The sequence below is a fragment of the Thalassophryne amazonica genome, chromosome 9 (assembly GCF_902500255.1).
Source record: "Thalassophryne amazonica chromosome 9, fThaAma1.1, whole genome shotgun sequence".
Lineage (NCBI taxonomy): Eukaryota > Metazoa > Chordata > Actinopteri > Batrachoidiformes > Batrachoididae > Thalassophryne > Thalassophryne amazonica.
In genome coordinates this window covers 26921685-26927788 of record NC_047111.1, presented here as the reverse complement: position 1 = coordinate 26927788, position 6104 = coordinate 26921685, and positions in this window count along the sequence as shown.

Genomic DNA, 6104 nt, shown 5'->3' with positions numbered 1-6104 from the left:
TCCACAACAATCCCGCAACAGCGGGATTTGTATTGATTATTATGTAGTATAATCAGGAAAGTGTTATTTATGTAACATATGCATTGATTTGTATAATGGCACTGTTTATCATGTTGATCATCTTCATTTTTATGTGGATTCCAGCGCTGGTTCATTTTGTATAATTTACGCCACCTCTCGACCTGGTGTATATTTTCAGCGCAGCGTACGCCAACGACCACATTGATAAATGCCAAGTAGCGCAGCCGTTTTGGCGTACACCCCATATACGCTCAAATATCGCCGTACGCAACGTTGATACATGAGGCCTATTACGAGGACTGCTTTTTTACATCTGCAAAATATAGTGAAGCTTCTTCCCATCCTGTCTGTAGCTGATCAGAATCAGAATGAATCAGAATGCCTTTTACTGTCATTATAAATTGGTACAACGAGATTAGGGCCATCCAGTTGCAGTGCAATAAAATAGAATAAAAATAAAAAATAGTGCAAAAAAAGAGATAAAAATAGTGCAAGAGTATGTATCAAAAACAAGATATAAAGAAAAATTCAACAATGTAAGGAAAAATATACATACAATTGACACTAGTGCAAGGTGCGGCTAGGATATAAATATATTGCACAGAAATGTATATTGTCCATGGGTGATTGGGTTATTGCACATGGTTAGGATTGCACAAGGAGGATCAGTGCATGCTAGAGTTCAATGTGGTTATGGCTTTGGGGAAGAAACTGCTGTTTGTTTTTGTCCTTGTGAGCCTGTGGTGCCTCCCTAAGGGCATCAGGTCAAACAGGGCAGAGCCAGGGTGAAAGCAGTCTTTGGAGATCGCTTTGGCTCTGCTGAGGCAGCGGGAGGTGTAAATGTCCAACAGGAAGGGGAAGAGGGTGGCCGATGATCTGTGCTGCCTTAACAACCCTCTGCATTCTCTCCCTGTCAGCAGCGGTGGAGCTGCCAAACCATACTGTGATGCAGTATGTCAGCAGGCTCTCAATGGATGAGCGGTAGAAGGCCAGCAGCAGTTCAGTGTTGAGGTTGTACTTCCTGAGGACTCTCAGGAAGTGTAGCCGCTGCTGAGCCTTCTTGAGGATAGAGGAGATGTTGTTGGACCAGGAGATGCAGTCTGAGATGAGAACGCCGAGATACCTGAAGGTGTGGACCCTTTCCACACGCTCGCCGTTGATGAGAAGGGGGGCAGGGTCAGTGCAGTGTTTCCTGAAGTCAATGATGATCTCTCTGGTCTTCCTAGTGTTCAGAGCGAGGTTGTTCTCTGAGCACCAGGCTGCCAGCTGCCGGATCTCCTCTCTGTATATTCGTTTTGTGAATTGTTCTGTAATTTATGTCTGTAGCATGGCCCAAGCAGAGGGTCGCCCCTTTAAGTCTGGTCTGCTTGAGGTTTCTTCCTCAGAGGGAGTTTTTCCTTACCACTGCTGCTCTGGGGGTTAGTAAGGTTAGACCTTACTTGTGTGAAGCGCCTTGAGGCAACTCTGTTGTGATTTGGCGCTATATAAATTAAAATAAATTGAAATTGAAAAATTTAAATTGGCAGTGGATTTGCTTCACTGTCTGTGTGTGTGTGTGTGTGTGTGTGTGTGTGTGTGTGTGTGTGTGTGTGTGTGTGTGTGTGTGTGTGTGTGTGTGTGTGTGTGTGTGTGTGTGTGTGTATACAGTGCCTCTGGAAAGTATTCACAGGGCTTCACTTTTTCGACATTTTGTTATGTTACAGCCTTATTCCAAAATGGACTAAATTCATTTTGTCCCTCAAAATTCTACTCACAACACCCCATAATGACAGCATGAAAAAGTTATTTTGTATTTTTTGCAAATTTATAAAAAAAAAAAAAGAAGAAATCACATGTACATAAGTATTTACACACTTTGCTCAATACTTTGTTGATGCACCTTTGGCAGCATTTACAGCCTCAAGTCTTCTTGAATATGCTGCTACAAGCTTGTTGTCCAAGCATGACGCCTGACATTCACGCCAAAGAGTTCAATCTTTGTCTCATTGGACCAAAGAATTTTGTTTCTCATGGTCTGAGAGTCCTTCAGGTGCCTTTTGGCAAACTCCAGGCGGGCTGTCGTGTGCCTTTTACTAAGGAGTGGCTTCCATCTGGCCACTCTAGCATACAGGCCTGATTGGTGAATTGCTGCAGAGATGGCTGTCCTTCTGGAAGGTTCTCCACTCTCTACAGAGGGATGCTGGAGCTCCGACAGAGTGACTCAATTTGTGACAATGTATGATGTATACTGTAGTGTGACGTTTTGTGGGGCTAGGCTAGAAATTAAGCGGTGGACTTGTAACCAATGGATCCTCAGTTCAAATCCCTGTCAGTCCAGAAAATCACTAAAGGCCTTGGGTATTGAATTCCCCATTGCTCCCAGTATGCAGTTGATTGCCTTGCATGGCAACACCTTGACATCCGTCTGTCCATGTGTATGAGAATGGGTGAATGCAAGGCATCATTGCAAAGCACCTTAAGATTTTGATTCAAATGGAAAAGTGCTATATAAATACAGTCTATTCATAGATGGGTTTTCCCTTTTCAAGAGGCATTTTTTAAACAGGTGCAACTTATACCCTGAAAAATATGGTAATTTCAAAGGTCACAACTGAGTCAAGTGTCAGCAGGCATAATGCTCCATAATTCAATCAATTTTTCAATCAATTTTTTTTATATAGCGCCAAATCACAACAAACAGTTGCCCCAAGGCGCTTTATATTGTAAGGCAAGGCCATACAATAATTATGTAAAACCCCAACGGTCAAAACGACCCCCTGTGAGCAAGCACTTGGCTACAGTGGGAAGGAAAAACTCCCTTTTAACAGGAAGAAACCTCCAGCAGAACCAGGCTCAGGGAGGGGCAGTCTTCTGCTGGGACTGGTTGGGGCTGAGGGAGAGAACCAGGAAAAAAGACATGCTGTGGAGGGGAGCAGAGATCGATCACTAATGATTAAATGCAGAGTGGTGCATACAGAGCAAAAAGAGAAAGAAACAGTGCATCATGGGAACCCCCCAGCAGTCTACGTCTATAGCAGCATAACTAAGGGATGGTTTAGGGTCACCTGATCCAGCCCTAACTATAAGCTTTAGCAAAAAGGAAAGTTTTAAGCCTAATCTTAAAAGTAGAGAGGGTGTCTGTCTCCCTGATCTGAATTGGGAGCTGGTTCCACAGGAGAGGAGCCTGAAAGCTGAAGGCTCTGCCTCCCATTCTACTCTTACAAACCCTAGGAACTACAAGTAAGCCTGCAGTCTGAGAGCGAAGCGCTCTATTGGGGTGATATGGTACTACGAGGTCCCTAAGATAAGATGGGACCTGATTATTCAAAACCTTATAAGTAAGAAGAAGAATTTTAAATTCTATTCTAGAATTAACAGGAAGCCAATGAAGAGAGGCCAATATGGGTGAGACAGGGGCCTTTTCCGAAACCGGTTGCGAGGCACTCCCACTAACAACTATTCCTCATTTTGCATGCTCCTGCGAGCATATAGTCCTTCTCTGCTGAGTCAGCATGGATGCAGGCTCAACACGCTGGTGCAACATAAAATGTCTTCCGACAGTGAAGAGCAGCAGTGGCAGCAGCAAGGATTCAGATGTAAGTTCCACAGTATAATGAAGGATTGATTTGTTAAATGTCCCACAACTTTGCACTCATGATAACCTTTATCCAATCTGGCTTTCTAATAGCATGATGTTTACCCATAAATATGGTCATCTTCTTCAATAAATTAAAATAGCCTAAAGAATGAACATTTTGCAAAGTGGAAAATATAACTAAAGGGCCATATTTCAGGGACCGTGGCCCAGATAAAGTCCCTGATACGGGAACGGGTTGCACATGAGCACCTGTTCGATTCTAAAAAAAGAAACACAGCAACAAGAGCTTGGACATACGTCATCTTCTATTATGCCTAATTTACAATTTGAGTTGTTCATGTTTTCTTTCCTGGTCCATTTGCATATATTTGCGTATTTCACAGATTGATCACCACAAATCTCAACCTTGATCCTGGTGTAACGCACAAGCAAGTTTGCAAAAGGTGGGACAACTTAAAAAAGAAATAAGGTGAATATTGCAGTATTTGAGTTGTAGAAGAAAACATCAATATCGCAGAAATAAGTTATTTTTATTCCACAGGATTTAAAAATGCAACCCACAGGCTCAGGTACAGACCGGGGAAGGAGACACGTGCTACCTGACCCTATTATATGGAGATGCATGAGGCAATTGGCTGCTGGCCTTCTATCATACCGCCAACGCTAATTGCCTCAAGCACCTCCAATCCAAGCATATGCACAAGCCCAGACGATGCGGGTGCCGGGCCTGGTACCAGCAACAGCTGCACTGCTGAACTGGACCCTGCTCCCTCCACTAGCAGTCGCACAAGACCAGCCAAACATCCTAAAATTGATGCCTGACGTTTTTTATGAAGAAGAGTCTGTGAAGGAGGACCACCGACACAAACAAATATATGAACAAAATGACAGTATGATATCTCTATTGGAAAGAATTGCTGATAAAATGGATAGGATTCCAAGAAGGCCTAAAATGAATGCCTTAATTTGTGTTAAATAAATGCCTTCATGTCCTCTCTTTTGTTTGAGCGTAATTCCATTTTGTATCAGAGTTTAAAACGTACCAACAAAGATTGGGGAAAAAAGGCAATGTCCAACTCTAAATGCCAGCACTCAGCAGGTAAATAATTTGTGGTAGTTCAGACCAGATCTGACCTCAGTTATTTGTAATCTTTCAAAGCCAAAAGACATGTCTTAGCAATGGTACAGCAGAAAAAAATATTGACTGTTATTGGAAATGCTAATTTAAATGCATAACTGTTAACAACTTGGAACTGAGACAGAACATCTAAATGACAAATAGATCGAATGACCCCAAAACAACGTCTCTAACATTCATAGTTTTGCTTTTATACATTTGTTTCTGGTTCAATTACATTCATTTCATTCAAATGGAACAAACGTGCTGGAAAATGTAACCTGTGTGCATTGTGACAGTTGCCTGAGAATGTGATCTGTTATAAGCATAACTCAAACCAGGCAGAAATATTTCTAATTCCTTGGTATCCAGTGTTAATTGAAATTTGAAATGAGAACTACATTGGTCAAATGCAATTTTGCTGTATGTTAATGTACCCCAGTAATGTTCTTGTGCAGACCAGGTAATTAATGTACTATCATATATTAGAAAGCAAGACCTGAAGCACTGAAGTGTAGATAAAACCTTCAATAACGATGCTGCAGCAACTTTATCTACTTTTTTGCAGGTTGTCATCTGCACTGATACTTGCACTGAATAGCACAAATTTCAATAAGACATCACATCAATTGCACACAAGAATTTAGTTTGTTGTAATGTTTACATAAAACCAAAATGCAAAACAAGGTGTGTCGGCCATTCAGAAGCAATCATGGAAAATCAAACTTCCACTGTCAAAAACCTAAATTTATATGGTAGATGCATTGCTGGAAAGAATAAATCACATATAATCATGCTCATGCAAGTGTGCTGGTAGTTGTACTGGAGCAGAGGTACGAGCGGCAATAGTGTCCCTGAGATGGTCCCCTGGCCTTGCTTGCCATCTCACGGGGGTGGGCGGGCCGGCCTGAGGTTCCTCTTCCTCTGTCACGACATCCACATCTTCCACCTCATTATTTGTGTGGATGCAGACATTGTGTATGAAGGCACAGCAAGCTACGATCTCGAGGGCATATGTTGGGCTTACCTTCAAAGATTTGAACAACGATGAAGGCCATCTAGCCTTCATTCTCCCAAAAGCGCGCTCCACCACAGAGTGGGCACGGGCATGATGTGTGTTGAAGCACTCTTGAATTCGGCCCCGCAGCGGGTTTTTAAAAGGTGTGATGATCCCTACAGGGGCCTGATTGCAGGGATAAGCTCCATCTGCCAATATATAATACCCAGGTGGAGGGTATAGGGAGTGGGTGGAGAGGGGGTTGTCGTGTAGAACTCTGGCATCATGGTAGCCAACGAAGATGTCCAAAAACCAGCTCTGTGTGTCACAGACGCCTTGCAAGTGGATTGAGGGGAATAATTTGCAATTTAGTAATTGTAATCGGCATCATG